The following is a 20,904-nucleotide window of genomic DNA, read 5'->3' on the forward strand; positions in this document are numbered from 1 at the left end:
ATTTGCTGACCTGGAGTGTTTCTGTGTGGACTGAGAGAGGTTCTGGTGGTTTGGGGACACTGTGCTCTTGGGGAGCAGCGTGGGGCAGAGCTCTGCACAGCCCTGAGCTGGGGCTTTCTGATCTCTGCAAAACCTCAATTCCTGCAGGAAAAAGGGACCCCAAAGCCCCTGAAGAGAATTCCCAGGACGTGGAGTGTTTGTTCATCACCCCGGGGATGGACTGAGCCGTGTCCATGGTGCTGGGCCCTGATCCTAAAACCAACATTTGCTCACTGCTTTTGTAGCACTTCCTTGGGCTTTCCCCCTCGCTGAACCAAACACTGCATTTCAACACAGCTTCAAATTTAACAGGGGAATGGTTTTATTCTTAGTCCAGCGTTACTGGTTGAAATTCACCTGTGGGGTGGTTTGATTTCACCTGTGAGATGGCTGAAATTCACCTGTGGGGTGGTTTGAATTCACCTGTGAAATGGCTGAAATTCACCTGTGGGGAAGCTGAAGTTCACCTGTGCCTTCAGTTCCTGCCACGGTGATTCCAGGCATTCTCAGCATTCCTATTCAGCATTTATTTGTGCAGAGGAGCTTTTGCAACAACGTTGTGAGGAGTTTTCTGCGACTTCCTGGGAGCTCTGCAAGAGCCCAGAATGCTTTCAGGAGAAAAGACAGAGCTTGGACATGACTGGATTTCATTGCTGGCAGCTGAAGGAATGGTGGGGGAGATGTTGGGAAGAGTTCCTGAATGGCCTGGTGGTGTTGGTTCTGTTAAATGCTCAGATCTGACCTGTCTGGAGTGACTGTTGAATTTTTAATTTTTTTTTCTGCTGTTTAATGAGAACGATTAATTAAAGACACTCTGAGAGGAGCCCTGGATGGGTGTGGGTGAGGATGAGGATGTGGATGAAGTCCTGCAGTGACTCCTCCTGCTCCTCTTGTCCAGCTTGGCCACTGAGGATGCTCCAGGGATGTCACCTCTGTCACCCCTGCAGGGATGGGATGGGATTTGAGGTTCTTCCAACCTAAACCGTCCTGGGATTCTGTGATTCCATGATTCCGTGATTCCGTGATTCCGTGATTCTGTGATTCTGTGATTCTGTGATTCTGTGATTCTGTGATTCTGTGATTCTGTGAACTTTGTTAAGCCAGCCTAGCCTTTTGAACGTTTTTTTTCCTGGGTGTCTGGTTGGGATTTTTAATTTTCTGTTAAAGTTTAGCCCCACTGAGGTTGGGAATGGATGATCCACCCTTGACTGTGCCCAGGGCAGAGCTCAGCGTTATTTCCCAATTTTCTGAACTGGTCCAGATGGGGTTGAATTTGCACTCAGGGTGTGATTTTAGGAGAAGCACAAAGCCCAGCCTGGCTCCTGGACCTTAGCTTTGTCTCTGGAAATGGAGCATTTCCCATGCAAAGAAAACTCCCTGCAGTTCTCCTCTCCCAAAATGATATGGTTGTTTGGGAGAAGAGCAGATGAAAATGCCTAAAAGATAAAGATAAAGCCAAAAGTGTGACAGGAGGGTTGAGATAAGGAGGAAGAGGGCAAGGAAGGAAAATCCCTGAAGTGTGGATGGGAGCAAGGAATAAAATCCTGCTTTGGAGGGGCTGTGAGTGTCTCTGAGATAGAACGACAAACATTTCAAGCTGCCTCACCTCATCAATGTCCCTTTTCTCCCACCCCAGGCACCTTTATCCCATCAACACCTGAGTCACCTCTGCATCTCCGAGGATGAACCTGTAGCAGCTTTTCCACAGGTAAGAGACTCGGCTGTGGCTCCAGAGATTTGGGGTGTGAGGAGCTCACTCTGTGCCCTCGGGGATTTTCTGCCTGGTTTTGGGATAATTCTTTGCTTTTTGCGGGTTTCCTACAGGATTTGTGTCCCTCTGAGGTGACACAGCCACAGGGTTTGCTGTTCCTACAGCAGGCCTTGGTGACTGAGCACTGAATGATGTTTTGCAGGGTAAGGACTGAGCCAGACCTGGTTATTCCCTTTATTTGTGCTGTCAGAGTGCTCTGGTTTGGTTTGCACCACAGAGGTGTTTGTCTGCAGGGATTTTCATGGTGTGCAGGGTGAGGGTGGAGCTGGCAGCTCCTGCCGCTGGGATTTTCCTTCTGGCTCTTCATCTGGCTGAAAAATATCAAATATTCTTCACCAGAAGCTGCTGCTGGGTCTCTCCCCTCATGGTTGAGCACCAGATCCCAAACTGGGGAAGTTTTCCCTGCCTGTGGGATGCTGCCTGCCCAACTTTGAGGAGATTTGTGGGACTAAAATGCCATTCCTGGAGCTCTTGGAGAGCCCAGTGCTGCTGGCCATGGATATGGAGAGTTGGAGGGACTCACTTCCAGGGCTGGTGCTGGTGCTGGTGCTGGGGGTATTTGAAGGACTGGGAATCCCTTGGCTGGTGTGAGACAGATGTCCAGAGTTGGGAAGGTTTGAATTTTTAATCAGAGAAAACATAAGGCAGAGTCAGGCTGAGCTGGGCCTGAGTGTGTCCAGCCTTGCTCCTGCATGGAAAACCCTCGGGATGTTTGTCTCCAGCTGATAACTCCTGGTTTGCTTGGGAAAGATGCAAATCCTGATGTGGAGAGAGTTCTGATCCACCCTGAAAGAGAGCAGGAGAAAACCAGAGCTCACCTGAGCTTCCCCCTCTGAGGCTGAACGCTTGAAACAGCAAATTAACTCTTGAATTAAACAGCAAATGAACTCTGGGCAAGCGAGAGGTTCCTCCTCCTGATCCCATTTTTCACATTGAAGAATAGGAAATGTCCCAGTTCCATCCCCAGGCAGAGCAGCCAAACCTGGCCTTGAGCAGAAAATGGGACTGTTTGCTCCTCCATCAGAGCTTTATCCCTCGGGATCCACATCCCTTGCTGCATCCAGGCCGCAAATCCAGAGGGATTTGATTTTCCCGGTTCCACTGGGATGGCCCAGCATGGGCAGCAGGGCAGGGAAGGAGCAGGGCAGCTCGGGGACGGGCCGGGCTGTGCCACACGCGGTGCCACCAGCGCTGGGATGGGAATTATCCACAGACAGTTCCAGGCGGTGGGTTAGAGAATCCCCGAGCAGATCACAGAGCACCCAGAGCAGGAAGGACCATCGAGCCCAGTGTGCTGCTGGCCCTGCAGAGGCTCAGCTGCTTCGGGGGGCTCGGGGAGCCTCTGGCCGAGCGCTAATTGCAGGGGACAGGGCTGGCAGCGGCGGTGACATTTCCCAGCCACCTCCCGCAGCAATCGCTCCCGACCGGCTGCCTGAGAGCTGATTATCGCCGACCTCTCCTGCCACCTCCTTGCAGTGTGTCCCTGCAGCCGGGCCTGGCTCCTGACCTCCCTTCTGGGACGAGAAATTCAATAAATTCATCTGCTGTGTCGTCTGGCCACCCCTCCCTCCACCCTTCTTGGCAATCTGTCGCTCCGCTCGCTGGTGCGGGGCCAGGAGCTGAGTAAAAGCTCCTCGGGCAGCTGGAGCGAGACACAATGGCTCTAAATGGGGTTGAAATTGGCTTTTCGGTGTTTGTAAACAGCCGCACTCGAGCGGGGGCTCCGCCCAGCGCCGGCAGCAGACAGAGCTGATGAGGCTGGGCTGAGATCAGAATTAATTACGGCGCGGAGATGCTGCGGAGCAGACAGGGATGCGGGCAGAGCGGGCAGGGGTGCGGCCAGGGATGCGGGCAGAGCGGGCAGGGGTGCGGGCAGGGATGCGGGCAGAGCAGACAGGGATGCGGGCAGAGCAGACAGGGATGCGGGCAGAGCGGGCAGGGATGCAGACAGGGATGCGGGCAGAGCGGACAGGGATGCGGGCAGAGCGGGCAGGGATGCGGGCAGAGCGGGCAGGGATGCGGGCAGAGCGGACAGGGATGCGGGCAGAGATGCGGGCAGGGATGCGGGCAGAGCGGGCAGGGATGCGGGCAGAGCGGGCAGGGATGCGGGCAGAGCGGGCAGGGATGCGGGCAGAGCGGGCAGGGGTGCGGGCAGAGCGGGCAGGGGTGCGGGCAGAGCGGACAGGGATGCGGGCAGAGCGGGCAGGGATGCGGGCAGAGCAGACAGTGATGCGGGCAGAGCACACAGGGATGCGGGCAGAGCACACAGGGATGCGGGCAGAGCGGGCAGCATCTCCCGGGCCGCGGTGCCTGGCAGCCCGGCTGTGTCCCCGAGCAGCGGGTGGCTCTTCCCGGAGCGGTGACAGGGCAGGGGATGAGCGGAGACAGAGGGAGAGGGTGGGAGGCTGGCAGGATGCTCCGCCGAGGTGTCAGCTCGGCTCGGAAATCAGCTCGCAGCGGAGGGAGAGCAGCGCGGGGAGGGAAAGCGTCTGGCCTGTCAAAATAGCCCTGTTTCTGCTGAATTCACACAGCTTGTTCCTGGTGAAAAAAAAAAGAAGAAAACAAAAATAGTTTAGCGGTTTCTTTGCAACGGGGAAGAAAAAGAATGCTTGGCTGGGGAGGATTTGAGGAGGGAGGGAGCAGCAAGCTGTGGTTGGAGCAGATGGATTGGATGGTCGCAGTGTCCCCTCGGTCCTAACCCATCGATTTGAGTGAATAAAGGCTGAATTTCCAGGGATTGGCTCCCAGCGCTGCTGAGGGCTGTGAGTTCAGTGGGGCTGGCAGGATATCACTGTTACACCCACAGGAGCTCTAGTGGCGAACCAGCGAGGGGAAAACTCCGAGGGCTTGGGAATGAGTTCCTTTGCCCTGAGCTGAGCGGGCTGGGCTGGCCTGGAGGGGCTGAGCTGCTGCGGGGGGATTGCAGGAATTGGCACCGTGGCTGGGAATGGGATCTAATTAATTAATTCATTCAGGATATGCCGGGATTAAATGTTATTAAACCTTGGAATCAGAGCGGAGGAGATGAAATGTAAGCAAAGGTTGGGAAGGGGAAGGAGGGGCTGTGCCTGGTGGGCGCTGAGGGGTGCTCAGGTTATCCATAGGTAATCCCAGGTGATGGATTGGAGAATCCCAGAGCAGGATCCCAGAGCATCCAGAGCTGAAGGGACCCCAAGGATCATGGATCCCAGACACCCCAAACCCCACCCTGTGCATCCCTGGCAGTGCTGTCCAAAGGCTCCTGCAGCTCTGGCAGCCTCAGGCTGTGCCCATTCCCTGGGCAGCCTGGGCAGTGCCAGCACCCTCTGGGGGAAGAACCTTTCCTGATCTCCAGCCTGAGCTGCCCTGGGCAGTTCCCAGCTCCAGCCCTTCCCTGGCTCCTGTCCTGTCCCAGAGCAGAGATCAGAGCTGTCCTCGGGAGGAGCTGCAGATCCCTGAGCTCTGCCCTCAGTCCTGAACAAACCCCACACCCCCTGCTTTCCCTCCAGCCAGGAAGGTTCTGCTTCCCTTCTCCAGTTCCTCTGGGGTTTCACACACGCTGACCTCTCCCTCTCTCCTGAAAGCTGGACACCCCTGGCCATGAATTCCCCGATCCCGTTTGGAGTGAAAATGAAGTTTCTTTTCCTTTCTCCCCATTCTCTGCTGGTCCAAGTGCCATTCTCTGTCCAGCCCTGCCTGTTTCCCCACCATCAGCAATGTCAGCTCTGCATTTACAGCCTCATTGGGCTCTGCTGGGGTGGAAATTCAGCTCAGTCATTGCACCTTGCTTCTTCCTCTGCTCCCAGGAGCTGCCTGCATGTGTTGGCACAACTCAACCCTGCTGGACTTTCCAGGAATAGCTGAGTTTTTGGGATAAATGGGGATATGGGGTGTGTGCAAACCCAGCAGCTCTCCAACAAGGGGCACAGCCTGGATCCTTTTTCTGGTCCCAAATAAAGGACCTGTATTTTTGGGATGGCTGTTTTGCCTGCCGCATCCCCAGCATCCCACACGAGCTGTCTCCCCTGCTGACAGCTCGGGGAATGTTCTCCACCCTAATTTTAGCTCTCCCTCCAAGGTGGATGGCTGAGGTTTGGGCACCATCAATGCCTCATTCATAACTGCCCGAGCGAGCTGGGGAGGAGGGGCACAGAGCTTCCCAGCCCGACTGTGTGCTCAGCAGCAGCTGCAGTGGGGAGAACAGGCTCAGGTTGTTCCTCGGCAGCAGGAAGGGCTGGTTGTGCTGAGCTGAGCTGGGCAGGTGGCACAGGGCAGGGCAGGGATGGCAGTGAGCATTTCTTACTGCTCACAGCCCTGCCTGCCTGCACTGCCCAGCTCCCCAGGACAGCGCTGGAATTCCCTTCTCTGCGGCTGGATTTGGGATTTCTGGGGTGTTGTTTGGTGCTGAACCCCATGGGGTTTCTCCCGTGTGTCGCTGTTGAGCCGCTAGCAGAGAGAAGAGTCCAGTTCTCAGTGGCAAGAAGGAAAAGACCTTTATTGTTTTGATTTCATCATATATATAGAGTTTTCAAAAGTCACCCAGATTGGTCAGTCAGAAACCTCCCCCTAGGCCTGACTGGCCAGGCCTGAACTGTCCAGATCTTGGGACACTGTTTTTAATAACATCCAAACTTTATCTTTATTTATAGAACACAAAAGGATTTCTCATGGGAAAGACCTGTGCTAGCCACACCCGTGCACTTTTTGGACAGAGATTTGCTCAGAGCAGGTTGGCAGCTTCTGCCACGTGGCGTCTGGGGGGTGTTGGGATTTGGGATCCTCGTCCAGCTCTCACTGGAAATAAAGCAGGGAGGTTAATGAATAATAAATAAACCAGTATATAAATGGATAAATAATAATAGAGAAAGAATAATAAAGGAATAATTAATAAATAACTGTAAACAAGCCAGTATATAAATAAATAATGGCGAAGAAATAAATAATAATAAATAAAGAAATAGTAAATAAATATAAATAAGCCACTATATAAATAACCCACTATATAAATAAATAAATAATAACAGATAAATAATAATAAAGAAATAATAAATAAATATAAACCAACCAGTACGTAAATAAATAAATAATAATAGAGAAAGACATAATAATAAATGATAAATATATATAAACAAACCAGGATATAAATAATAAATAAACCAGTTTATAAATAAATAAATAATAATAGACATATAATAATAACAAAAAATAATAATTAAATATAAATAAACCAGGATATAAATAATAAATAAATCAGGATAGACCTATAATAATAATAATAATAATAATAATAATAATAATAATAATAATAACAACAATAATGGCTCTCGAGGACACAATTTAGGGCTGATGGTTGCACTGGATCTTTCCCAACCTTAACCCTGTGATTCCCTGGGCTCTGCCAGAGCTCCCATTTACCTCCAGCTTTCCTCCTTCACCTTGTGCCTCCAGGAGCCACAAAAAGGAATCAATTCTCACCCAGAGACATCTGGATTTGGATGGTTTTTGCTTGGCTTGAGCCAGAGAGGACAAAATAGGGGATTTTGGGGCTTGGCTGGTGCTGCTGGGGATGCACACTCTGCAGAAGGAGCAGCAGCAGCTCTGCAAAAGCAGGAATTGCTCCAAAATGTGGATTTCCCTTGGCTTTGAGGTGGAGCTGCACAGCCAAGGAGCCCAAGTTGTCCCCTGGCATTTAGGAACTGGAAGTTTGGAAGTGCAGGCATGGCCATAGCTCCCCAGAATTCCTGTGCCACCCTGCAGGAACTGCTCACTGAGCAGGAGAAATTCCTCTAACCCCTTTCATTTCTTCCATTCCTTTCCCACAGGGAATCCAGAGGCTTGGTTGGTTCTGCAGAGCTACCAGGGCTCAGGAGGGTTGGAAAAACCAGAGTGGAGCTCCTGAATCCCTTCTCTGGTGGCTCTGGTGGCACTTGGGCACAGAGCTCTGCTCACTGAGACACAATTGGAAAGCTGTGGATGTTCTTTGCATTCAGAGCCATGAAATTCCCATTTGGATGGGCTGAAATTCCAGGCAGCTGTGAGGAAATGAGGCTGAAATTCAGTGCAAGACATGGATGGAGCTGGAGGAGAGAAAAGATGTTGGGTTGGAATTCTCTGCTCCTGTGGCAGGTCTGTGCTGGGAGAGAGGGCAGGAAAAAGTGCCCTGCAGGTTGTGTTTGCACTGCAATATTTCTGGGCATGTTTGGCCTCTGCTGTGGCAACCAGGGGGGTTATTTTTAGCGTTTCTCCCAAGATGCTCCTGCAGGCCTCACGGAGCTGCTTGGGAAGCAGAGCTGTCCCAGGGGATCTCGAGTTGAAATGAGCATGAATTCAGAAAAATTCCGAAGGATTTTGTGCCTCAGAACCGGGCAGGGCTTGTGTGAGATCCTCCTGGCTGGATCTGCTGCTGGGCATTCCCAAATTCCAGATTTTAGATGCAGAAAGGCTCTGCCTCCATTGGGAAGTGCAGAATTCAAAGCAGGGATGTTGGGATACTCCAGCAGCTCGGCTGAGCAGTTCCACGGGATAATCCCAAAATATTCCTTGGCATTTGCAGCCCCAGAGCTCCTGGCCCTGAGCCAGGGAAAGGTCTCAGAGCTGAACCCTTCAGCTATAATCCAGACTCCAGTTTCAGTTCAAATCCAGGTTTCTGCTCTGCTCTGCAGCCACAGAAGCAATTGGGATATGATTTGTTTGTTCTCCATGCTGCTGCTCTTTGTAGGATTAAAAATCAGCAGAGATCAGATCCCTGTTTTCCTGCGGATTTCCATCAGGGAAGAGAGCTGGTTTAGTGGGGATTTTGGGGTAATTCTATGGGAAAACTTGTTCATGGAATGCCAGGATGGTTTGGGTTGGGAGGAACCTCAAATCCCATCCATTCCACCCCTTTTCTGATCCCAGGCTGCTTGGAGCCTTCCAGGGATTCCCTGGGAATCTGCCAGATCTCTGGGAATCTCTTCACAGGGGAGGATTTCAGCTCCAAATCCTAATCCAAGGTAGGATTTTCCTGACTGGGATATTCCCACCTTCCACTTCCCAAATGGAAATTTGGATATTCATTCAGGATATTCATTTGGGATATTCATTTGGGATATTCATTCAGGATATTCATTTGGGACGTTCAGGCTGAAGGGTTCCATTCTTAGGGAAGTGTTGTTGTTGCTGTGAGGCAGAAATCCCAAAAGAACAGCAGCAATCCCAGTCAAAGGATCCCTTTAGCCCTTGTCAAATGTCATCCTTCAGGTTTTATTGTCTTCCATCCATAATCCCTGCAGTGGGATTGGGAAAACCAAAAACAGACCAGAAATTGCCATTTCTCCACAGCCTGCTTGGGAATAGTGTGGGTTTGGGATATGTTGCTCCTCCCTTGGAATTTTTTCAGGGATGATCTGGGAAGTGTTTTCATGTGCACAGGAATGAGGCAATTCTGCCTGTGGGTTTGGTCAAGGGCTTCATTATTCCTTGAGAATTTTGGGATAAACATAACTAAAATATATATTAAAATATATATTGAAATATATATTAAAATATAAAAATATCTACAATATAAAAATATTTAAAATAGTAAAATATATCAAATTATTTAAAATAATTAAAATATTCAAAAATGATGAAAATTCACGTCAGGAATTGAAATGTGCAGAGGAGCACCAGTGGATGGTCAGGTTTGGAGGAAAAGGTTTCCTTATCTCCATGTATTGATGAGTTACAGGATCCCAGGGTGGTTTGGGTTGGAGGAACCTTAAAAACCAACTCCTTCCAACCTCCCTCTGCTTGGAAATCCTTCAAAACCACCACATCCCAAACCCCAGGGGTCTGAGAGCCCAGAGAGGCTTCAGCTGCAGGGATTTCACAGCCAGCCCAGGTGGGCAGTCAGAGATTGGGGGATTCAGGCTCAGGGAGGCTCAGGGTTGGCACTTGGATTTTTAATGCATTAATATGTGAATCTGGAAGCAAAGAGCTGTTGAAATCCCCCGTGAGCAGTGGGACATCTCCAGTGAACTTGAGCCACGTTGTCATGGGAAGTTCAGGGGGTGTGTTTGCCTCGAGGTGTTAAACCACCCAGGGAAAGTGAGGGAAAAGCCTGGAAAAGGATGTGATGTCAACATTTGTAACGGGAGAGCTCTCAGCTCTGCAAACATTTTCCTTTCAACAAGGTTTATCTCCAGAATTCGGTGTTGCTTTGGGTTATAATCCAGATTTCTGCTCTGTTCTGCAGCCACAGAAGCAATTGGAATATTATTTGTTTATTCTCCATGCTCCTGTTGTTGGTAGAAACAAAAATCAGCTTCTCCCAGCCAAGGAGGCAGTCTGAGTTTATGAATGTTTTGGATTTAAACCCACGTGACCAGTTCTGATTTAACCCTGGGAGATTCTCCAACTTTTAAACTCCAAAAGATCCCCAAGTTTTGCCAGCCTTGCTTGCTATTTCATGTTGACGCAGATAAAATGGCCTTCATTTTTTCTTGGTTGTTTTCTTCTTTCTTCTATTATTATTAGTTCATCATTAGTATCTGTATTCATATTAGTATTAGTATTATTTTATTTTTTATTTTTTATTATTTTATTATTACTATCATCATCGTTATGGCACAGGAGCAACATGAAGGAGGTGATTAAACTGCATTTTCCGGCAGGCAGGTGGGAAAGTTCATTTTCAGATTTGTTCTGGGTACAGAAAATAAAAATCAACTCTCGGCAGTGGGAATGGTGGAGCCAGGGATGAGCAGGAGAAAGCAACAGAGAAATCTGTGAGACATTGAATCTTTGTGGAACCTCAGTTTGGGAAGGACAGTGAGGGGCTGGAGATGTCCAGGGCAGGGATGGAGCTGGGAAGGGAATGGAGAATCCCTCAGGGAGCTGGAGAGGAGCTCAGCCTGGAGCAAAGGAGGCTCAGGGGGACCTTGTGGCTCTGCACAGCTGCTGACAGGAGGGGACAGCCAGGGGGTCAGGCTGTGCTCCAGGGAACAGGGACAGGAGGAGAGGGAACAGCCTCAGGCTGGGCAGGGGAGGGGCAGGGTGGACAGCAGCAGGAATTTCTCCATGGAAAGAGTGGTCAGGGATTGGAACAGCCCAGGGAGGTTTGGATTCCCCATCCCTGGAGGTGTCCAAGGAATTCCTGGATGTGACACTCAGTGCTCTGGGTTGGGAACAAGGTTGGATTTGATGAGCTCTGAGCTCTTTTCCAGCCTCATTAGCTGTGTGGTTCTGTGGTTCATCAGCCTCAGATCTGTCTGTGGTGTCATGGGATGGTGAATCTTGGAATGGTTTGGGTTGGGAAGGACCTTAAATCCCACCCAGTGCCACCCCTGCCATGGCAGGGACACCTCCCACTGTCCCAGGCTGTCCAGCCTGGCCTTGGACACTGCCAGGGATCCAGGGGCAGCCACAGCTTCATGAGAACATTTGGCTGCTGCAGCTCAGGAGCAGAGGCTGCCAGGAAACCTTTCCCTGCACCTCGGGAGTGTAAATCCCCTGCAGAGGGTGAGCCCAGCTGACCTCCAGGGAATCCTCTGGGAGCTTTCTGCACAGCCCTGCTGGGACAGTGACATTTGCCACCTGCCACCACAGCCACTGGGGAGCTTATTGGAATAAACACTCTGTAAACTCATTTATTTCCCCCGAACCCTACAGGAAGCATGGCTGGGCTGAGTGGGGAATTTCTAGTGGTAATTCAGGTGGAGGTGAAGGATTTCTGTAAATCCCTGCAGCATTCCCAGGGGTGCCTGGCTGTGCAGATCCTCCCCCAATCCACCGAGATTCCGTAAAAAAGGTGGAAAGGATGCGTCTGGGTGGTGATTTCATCAGCTCAGGGGTGCAGCAGCAGCACGTGGCTGCTCCCAGACATGTAAAAACAGCCAGGCTGTTAACGCGGCGCATAATTAAACCCCGGAACGCGTTGCCAATGAAAACCTCGCCGTGGATTTTAATAACATTTTCAAAAAAAAAAAAAAAAGGGGAGAGAGAGGGAGAGAGAGAGAGAGAGACAGTCACGTCTTTGATTAATGAAACGAGACAGGATCTGTTCTGGGAGAGGGATAAACCAGCCAGGCTGCTGCAGGAGCAGCCCGACACGTGCGAGTCAAACTCCGATTATTATTTTTTTCATTTTTGCAAGTCAAACTCAGCTTTTTTTTTTTTCTTTTTCTTTTTAAATTTTTCTTTTCTGCTCCCGATTCTGCTGTGATTTGCACCTGGTTTGAAGTGGGAGGTGTTGGCAGAGCCACAGTCCAGGGAGGGTTTGGAGATTAAGGAGCTGCTGAGATAAGCCCTGGGTCAGCTGAGGCATTCTGGGCCGTTTGAGGTCATGATTTAGCACCAAAAAACCCCCAAAAGGTGTCAATTCTCGCAAAATTGAGTGTTTTTGGAGAGGATTTGTCTGCAAACAGCCCAGCCTGGGGCTGGGGCTGCTGCTGAGATCCCAAAGGAAAGCTGGAGCAGGGAGCAGGGAATAACCTGCCCAGGGACCTGTGAGCATTGCCAGGATTTCACAGTCGCACTCTGAGCTAACCCAAGGAAAATTCACAGGCCAGGAAAATGGGATGAACCTTGCAGGGACACCTCCCACTGTCCCAGGCTGCTCCAGCCTGGCCTTGGACACTGCCAGGGATCCAGGGGCAGCCACAGCTTCTCTGGCAATTCCATCCCAGCCCCTCCCCACCCTCCCAGGGAACAATTCCTTCCCAAGATCCCATCTCTCCCTGCCCTCTGGCACTGGGAAGCCATTCCCTGTGTCCTGTCCCTCCAGCCCTTGTCCCCAGTCCCTCTGCAGCTCTCCTGGAGCCCCTTTAGGCCCTGGCAGGAGCTCTGGGCTCTCCCTGGAGCTTCTCCTCTCCAGGGGAACATTCCCAGCTCTCCCAGCCTGGCTCCAGAGCAGAGGAGCTCCTTTTGAAGCTTTTGCTGCTTCCAAAATCCACATTCAGAAGGGCAGTGATGGTAGAGGATTCCCAAAAATACCCTGACTCAGGAGGTTGCAGGTTTCTGGGATATTTGAGAGGCACCTGAGAGCACCTGAGGAATGTTCTTTGTGCTTCCTCCTCCTCCTCCTTCCTGGGAATGGCAGAGCCCAGCCAGCCCTTCAGAATCCCACATTCTCTGTAATCCCACATTCTCTGCAATCCCACATTCTCTGTAATCCCACATTCTCTGCAATCCCACATTCTCTGTAATCCCATACTCTCCAGAATTCCATCCTCTGCTCCTCAGCCCGGCAAAGGGGGGCAGAACATCCTAAAAGCTCATCCTGTGCCCCAGCACAGATCCAGATGTAAAAACATCTGGAGATCACCTAAAGCTCTGAGGTTTTCCCCATCTCTGCTGCTCCCCAGCTCTGGCTGATGTCCAGCAATGACCCCACAGAGCCAGGGGGGACAGAGGGTGATGCAGAGAGTGGGACAGACACCTCCACGTTTAAATTGACCTCTCTGGGATCCTCTTAGGAAGGCAGGAGAAGTGTCAGCCTGATTTACAACCTCCCCTTTCTGCCTCCAGACTCTCTCCATGCCTGTCCTGTCCCCCTGTGTCTGCAAATAAATCACAGAGAGCTCCAGGAATGCTCTCTTTCCCTTTCATTTGGCCACCAGCAGGGCCTGACAGCTCAAACACCATTTCCCAGGCAGCTCTGCCTCTCCTTTTTCCTCCTCCTGAGTTTAAAGCTTTGATTTTCTATCTTGCCTTTGCCATTTTTTATTCTCCAAGGGGCTGCAGCAGCTTTTTCATGGTGGGGAGTTAGAGTGGGAAACTGCACAAGGATGAGTGGAGTTTTAAAGGCTTCACCCCCAAAAAGCTGAGGATGTTCAGCGATACAGGAGCCTTGAGAATGAGCAGAATTTTAAAGCTTCACCCTCCAAAACCACTCAGGATGAGTAGAGTTTTAAAGGGTTCAACCTCCAAAATGCTCAGGATGGGCAGAGTTTAAAAAGCTTCACCCTCCAAAAACACTCAGGATGCTCAGGGGTACAGGAGCCCTGAGGATGAACAGAATTTTAAAGCTTTAACCTCCAAATATTCTCAGGATGAGCAGAGCTTAAGAGCTTCAATCTCCAAAAACACTCAGGATGAGCAGGGTTTTAACGGCTTCACCCTCCAAAAACGCTCAGGTTGTATACAGTTTAAAAGCTTCAATTTCCAAAAATGCTCAGGATGAGCAGAGTTTTAAAAGTTTCACCCTCCAAAACCACTCAGGATGAGTAGAGTTTTAAAGGGTTCAACCTCCAAAATGCTCAGGATGGGCAGAGTTTTAAAGGCTTCACCCTCCAAAAACACTCAGGATGTTGAGGGGTACAGGAGTCTGAGGATGAACAGAGTTTAAAAGCTTCAGGATGACCTTCAAAATGCTCAGGATGAGCACAGTTTTAAAGGCTTCACCCTCCAAAACCACACAGGATGTGAAGAGTTTAAAAGCTTCACCCCCAAAATGCCCAGGATATGCCTGGGGTACAGGAGCCCTGAGGATGAACAGAATTTTAAAGCTTTAACCTCCAAATATTCTCAGGATGAGCAGAGCTTTAAAGGCTTCACCCTCCAAAAACACTCAGGATGTGCAAAGTTTAAAAGCTTCAACCTCCAAAAATGCTCAGGATGAGTAGAGTTTTAAAAGTTTCACCCTCCAAAACCACTCAGGATAAGCAGAGTTTTAAAGCTTCAACCTCCAAAAATGCTCAGGATGTTTTGGGGTGCAGGAGCCTTGAGGATGAACAGAATTTTAAAGCTTTAGCCTCCAAAAATGCTCAGGATGAGTAGAGTTTTAAAGGCTTCACCCCCAAAATGCTCAGGATGAGCAAAGTTTTAAAGCTTCAACCTCCAAAAATGCTCAGGATGCTCAGGGGTAGAGGAGCCCTGAGGATGAGCACAGTTTTCAAGGTTTCACCCCAAAAGCTGAGGGTGTTCAGGGATCCAGGAGCCCTGAGCTCCTTTGGGTGGCAGAAAAGGGGGAAGCATCACCCACCTGGCCCAGCTTTGCCCAGGAGCTCAGAGCCAGAAAATGCTTTTCTATCTTTAGAGTAAAAAGTCTGAACTAAAACAAAGCCTCGGGATTTGTCCTTCTTAGCTGCTGTGAGATTTAGAAGGAAAGAGGACTACCAGGGTTTAATGCCTTTCTCTGCCCAGGGAAATAGCCAAAGCTAATCTCCTGGCTGATTTTACACCCTTGACACGACACGACACTGCAGATTGAACCTGGAGCAGCTCTGAATGAAAAATCCTTTAAAAAGTGCCCAGCGTTGGGAAGGTTTGAATTTTTAATCAGGAAATGTAAGGCAGAGTCAGGCTGAGCTGGTTCTGAGTGTGTCCAGCCTTGCTCCTGCATGGAAAACCCTCGGGATGTTTTCCTCCAGCTGGTATCTCCTGGTTTGCTTGGGAAAGATGCAAATCCTGATGTGGAGAGAGTTCTGATCCACCCTGGAAGAGAGCAGGAGAAAACCAGAGCTCACCTGAGCTTCCCCCTCTGAGGCTGAACGCTTGAAACAGCAAATTAACTCTTGAATTAAACAGCAAATTAACGCTCGAAACAGCAAATTAACTCTTGAATTAAACAGCAAATGAACTCTGGGCAAGAGAGAGGTTCCTCCTCCTGATTCCATTTTTCACACTGAAGGATGGGAAATATCCCAGTTCCACCCCCAGTCTGTGAAATAAAACATCTGTGCACTGGACTGCAGTCCAGGGGATCCCCTGTGCTCATTTTTCTGCTCATTTTCCTGCTGTTCTCAGGATTCCCAGAAATCCCCATCCCCATTTCCTAGGCCACGTGGTGTTTGTCAGAAATCAAACCCCAAACGGCAAATTCGGATTCTTCCAGCTGCTTCAGCCACCCTGAGCTCACACAAAAAAATCAAAATCTCTTCTCACGTCGAGGAGGTTTAGCAGGGGCTGTGCTGGGGGGCTGTGAGAACTCCTTTGGGCCTTAAAAAGGCACAAGGCTGTGTTGTTTCTAGGATAAGCAGACAAAAACCCTAAGTAAACAGAGGTGTTAGGAGAGCTGGGATCTTCCTCGGGGAGTGTTGGTTTTGGAATTGTCAGAGCTGTTTGGAAGGACAGCAGGCAGCTCTTGGCTCCATCAGGAATGTCCTGCCCAGCTCTGGGGTTTTGGGGACAGCAGAGGGGTGGGAGCAAATCAATTAAATAGGAGACCCTATTTAACCTTCAACTTCAGCCTAAATTTCAGCTCAAACTCCACCTGGAAGCTCCTAGTGAAATCCTATTTAATCTCCAACTTCAGCCTAAATTTCAGCTCAAACTCCACCTGAAAGCTCCCCAGTGAAAACCCCAGTGAAGCTGCAGGTTGAGGTTCCTTGGCTGTGCCAACAATTCCTGCCTGCTCAGAGGTTCCCAAGGGTCCCCAATGCTTTGTGCCAATGATTTTGGGGTTTTCTGATGGCCTCGATGGAGTTCAGGCAGCTGCTGGAGATCCATCCTTGCTTCCCTCCCTTTGAGGGCTTGTCCAGCCTTAAGGATTGGGAATTCCAGCCCTGAGGAGATGTGGAACCATTCTGGTCCCTCCTGGAGAGCAGATCTTGGTTTGGCAGCTCAGCTGCTGGAAGCCCCAGAACTCCAGTGTTTTAGGATTTCCTGAGAATTTAGGATTTTCTGCAATGCTTTGAGGGGGTTTGATCCTCCACTTCAACATGATTATTTGAATTTATTTGAATTTCTTTTTGTGTGTGGCCTGTAGCCTTCCCTTGCTAAATTTCCAAGTTCCTACGTTGGTTTTAGAAGGGTCTTCTGGATGAGTTTCCTATCATTAAAATCAACATTTAACATACAATCTTAACTTAGAGCAAGGAAAAAACCCACAAGAAACCCTCAAAAAACCAACTAAACAGACAAAAAAGAAAAAAGTTTCTCACACCAGATCCAAAAATAACATCATCCTAATACAGAACAAAAGGACAAATTCCACACAATCCACCCCTATAACTTTCAATACAATTACGACACAAATATTTCACTATCATCCTACTTTAAAAACACAGCTTAGCACTTGTTTGAAATGATTGGGATTTATTTTTTACTGCGTGTTCATTGGGGAATGATGCACAACCAAAGGTATTGATCATTTAATAATCACCCTGAGGGTGGCCAGGTGACACTTTTGGGGTTCTGAGGTGTAAAATCACTCCTCAGCTGCACAAATCCCAGGCTGGGATTCCTCTCCTCCTTGTCCCGCTGGCAATTCATCTCCTCTGCAGTCAGCAGAGTGAAAAAACTCCTCGATTCCCCAGTTTGAGATGTGGATCTTGGAGTGAATCAGCTGCAGGCTTCCTGCACTAAAGGAGGCGTGAAGGAATTCCCTTTGTAGGAAAGGGCTGGATGGGATCAATTCCAGCCGGGAGGCAGGACAGGCGTTAAGGTATTTTTACTGGGGAGAAGTGCCAAAAGCAGCAGATTGGGAAAAGGTGTGCAGGGGCAGAGCTCTCCCCACAGCCCTTCTGCATTTCAAAGGATTCCTTTGTGCCGTGCAGCAGGTTGGGGATTCCAGAAAGGGAGGTGGAATTTTGGGAGCTCCGAGGGGTCAAGGTGTCCTGGAGTTTGTGACACGGAGGGGTGGGAGCTGGTGGCACACTGCCCTGTCACTGTCCTGTCACTGCCCTGTCACTGCTCCATCACTGCCCTGTCACTGCTCTGTCACTGCTCTGTCACTGCCCTGTCACTGTCCTGTCACTGTCCTGTCACTGTCCTGTCACTGCTCCATCACTGCCCTGTCACTGCTCCATCACTGCCCTGTCACTGTCCTGTCACTGTCCTGTCACTGTCCTGTCACTGCCCTGTCACTGCCCTGTCACTGCTCCATCACTGCTCCATCACTGCTCTGTCACTGCCCTGTCACTGTCCTGTCACTGTCCTGTCACTGTCCTGTCACTGCCCTGTCACTGTCCTGTCACTGTCCTGTCACTGCCCTGTCACTGTCCTGTCACTGCCCTGTCACTGCCCTGTCACTGTCCTGTCACTGTCCTGTCACTGTCCTGTCACTGCTCTGTCACTGTCCTGTCACTGCTCTGTCACTGCCCTGTCACTGTCCTGTCACTGTCCTGTCACTGCTCTGTCACTGTCCTGTCACTGCTCTGTCACTGCCCTGTCACTGTCCTGTCACTGCCCTGTCACTGCTCCATCACTGCTCCATCACTGCCCTGTCACTGTCCTGTCACTGTCCTGTCACTGTCCTGTCACTGTCCTGTCACTGTCCTGTCACTGCTCTGTCACTGTCCCCTCACCATTCCAAACCCTTGCAGCTGCAATGTCCTGTCCTTGAGGCTCGGAAAGCTCCCCAAGGCCAAGTTCAACCTTGGATTCCTCAAGGCTGGAATTCCCAATCCTTAAATTATCAACTCCAACCATCTCCTCAAGGCTGGAATTCCGCATCCTTAACATTGGAAAAGCTCTCCACAGTCATCAATTCCAACCATCTCCTCAAGGTTGGAAGTTCCAATCCTTAAATTATCAATTCCAACCATCTCCTCAAGGCTGGAATTTCCAATCTTCAGGCTGGAAAAGCCCTCTAAGGCCAAGTCCAACTTTGGATTCTTCAAGGTTGGGATTTCCAATCCTTAAGGTCAGAAAAGCCTCCAAGGTCAAGTCCAACCATCTCCTCAAGGTTGGAATTCCCAATCCTTACATTTGGAAAAGCCCTCCGAGGTCATCCAGTCCAACCATCTCAAGGTTGCAGTTTCCAATCATTAAGGCTGGAAAAGCTCTCCAAGGTCAATTCCAACCTTGGATTCCTCAAGGCTGGAATTTCCAATCCTTAAGGTCAGAAAAGCCCTCCAAGGTCAAGTCCAACTATCTCCTCAAGGTTGAAATTCTGGAAAGCTGGAATAGCCCTCCAAGGTCATCAATACCAACCATCTCATGGTTGCAATTCCCAATCCTTAAATTATCAATTCCAACCATCTCCCCAAGGTTGGAATTTCCAATCTTCAGGCTGGAAAAGCTCTCCAAGATCAAGGCCAACCTTGGATTCCTCAAGGCTGGAATTCCCAGTCCTTAAATTATCAACTCCAACCATCTCCTCAAGGCTGGAATTCCCAATCCTTAAATGATCAACTCCAACCATCTCCTCAAGGCTGGAATTCCCAGTCCTTAAGGTCAGAAAAGCCCTCCAAGGTCATCAATTCCAACCATCTCCCCAAGGTTGGAATTTCCAATCTTCAGGCTGGAAAAGCCTCCAAGATCAAGTCCAACCTTGGATTCCTCAAGGTTGCAATTTCCAGTCCTTAGGGCTGGAAAAGCTCTCCGAGGTCATCAAATCCAACCATCTCCTCAAGGCTGGAATTCCCAATCCTTAAATTATCAATCCAACCATTTCCTCAAGGCTGGAATTTCCAATCCTTACATTTGGAAAAGCCCTCCGAGGTCATCAAGTCCAACCATCTCAAGGCTGCAATTTCCAATCATTAAGGCTGGAAAAGCCCTTGAAGGTCAAGTCCAACTATCTCCTCAAGGCTGAAATTCCCAGTCCCTACAGTTGGAAAAGCCCTCCAAGATCATCAAGTCCAACCATCGCAAGGTTGGAGTTTCCAATCCTTAAATTATCAATTCCAATCATCTCCTCAAGGCTGGAACTTCCAGTCTTCAGGCTGGAAAAGCCTCCAAGATCAAGTCCAACCTTGGATTCCTCAAGGTTGGAATTTCCAATTCTTAGGGCTGGAAAAGCTCTCCGAGGTCATCAAATCCAACCATCTCCTCAAGGTTGCAATTCCCCATCCTTAAATTATCAATCCAACCATCTCCTCAAGGCTGGAATTCCCAATCTTTAAATTATCAATCCAACCATCTCCTCAAGGCTGGAATTCCCAATCCTTAAATGATCAATTCCAACCATCTCAAGGTTGCAATTTCCAATCCTTAAATTACCAAATCCAACCATCTCCTCAAGGTTGGAATTCCCAATCCTTAAATTATCAATCCAACCATCTCCTCAAGGTTGGAATTCCCAATCTTTCAGCTGGAAAAGCCTCCAAGGCCAAGTCCAGCCATTCCCCCCCCACGGTCACTGCTGTCCCCCATGTCCCCACGTGCCACACCCACACATTTTTAACCCTTCACCCACCGCTTCCCTGGGCAGCTAAAGCCTGGCAAGCTTTTCCATGAGGAAATTTTCCCCTAATATCCAACCTGGCTCAGCTTGAGGCCATTTCCTTCCTTCCTGAGGTCAAAAATGGTGGATTTTCTCCCCAAGCCTCTGCTGTGGTGCATCGAGTGATGCAGGTGACCACAGCCACTCCTCATTGTGCTAATTCTAGTTTTCTGAGTTTATTTTAAAGGTTTTCCTGGATTTTGGACTTTGCACCAAGTATTTCAGAGTTTGCTTAGGGCAAACTTGCTGCAGGAATTGGGTTTGCCCCACTTTTCCCGTTATCCACCCTAAAATAAATCCTACAGATTTGTGCTGAGTGCATTTTCTTACACATCAAAGACCTGAAATCCTTGCTTGGTAGATGAAAAAAAAACCCAACCTTAAATGATTCCTAACTATAAAATTATGTTTGCTTCCTGACTGGTGCATTTTTTCCCATTTTTTTTCCATTTTCCCCCATTTATCCCCCTTTCTTTCACGTTTTTCCCCATTTTTCTGGTGTTTTTAGGCTGCTCTCCCTTGGGTTTCCATCAAAAAATTCTGCTTTAGTGGCCAAACCAGCTCTTGTCTCCTCTCCATTTGGCAATTAATGGAAAACAAAAGGAAATTTATTAATGGGAAAGTATTATTATTATTATTATTATTATTATTATTATTATTATTATTGCAACATTATATTTATTATTAATTTAATAATGGAAAATGAGTTTGGTAATCAATGAAAAACTCATCAGGGAGTTTGGGGAAGAGGACAGAGCCCAGCGATAAAATTATTTTGGGGTTTTTTTTAGTGCTAATTCCGACTTGAAAGGGAGAAGCTGAACTGACAAAATTTCTTTGGGGAGAAGCAGGAGGGAGAGAATTGAATTTAATTTAATTAATGGAAAGAGCAGCAAAAGCTTCTGGTGGAGCTCTCGTCATGGGACGTGGATTTGGGGTGTTTTTGGCAGTTTTAGGATATTTTTAGGTGGTTTTAGGGTGTTTTGAAGCAGTTGTAGGCTGATTTTAGGCATTTTTGGGGTGGTTTAGGGTGTTTTTGAGGAGG

General features: G+C 49.0%; 1 protein-coding gene across 8 annotated transcripts in view; it reads left to right on the forward strand.

The window, feature by feature from the left end:
• HIVEP3 (HIVEP zinc finger 3) overlaps window positions 1–20,904 on the forward strand; it is a 264,012-nt gene that overhangs the window by 127,014 nt on the left and 116,094 nt on the right. For 4 of the 8 annotated variants that reach the window (XM_085081168.1, XM_085081171.1, XM_085081169.1 and 1 more), the window contains one exon: window positions 1,676–1,747. The gene's annotated coding sequence lies outside the window, so the exon portion shown is untranslated. Of the gene's footprint in view, window positions 1–414; window positions 791–1,675; window positions 1,748–20,904 lie in introns of those variants that run through there. The other 4 variants (XM_085081165.1, XM_085081170.1, XM_085081164.1 and 1 more) reach the window with 4 other exon arrangements.

The sequence above is a fragment of the Lichenostomus cassidix genome, chromosome 23, assembly GCF_008360975.1.
Source record: "Lichenostomus cassidix isolate B80296 chromosome 23, HeHo_3.0, whole genome shotgun sequence".
Classification (NCBI taxonomy): domain Eukaryota; kingdom Metazoa; phylum Chordata; class Aves; order Passeriformes; family Meliphagidae; genus Lichenostomus; species Lichenostomus cassidix.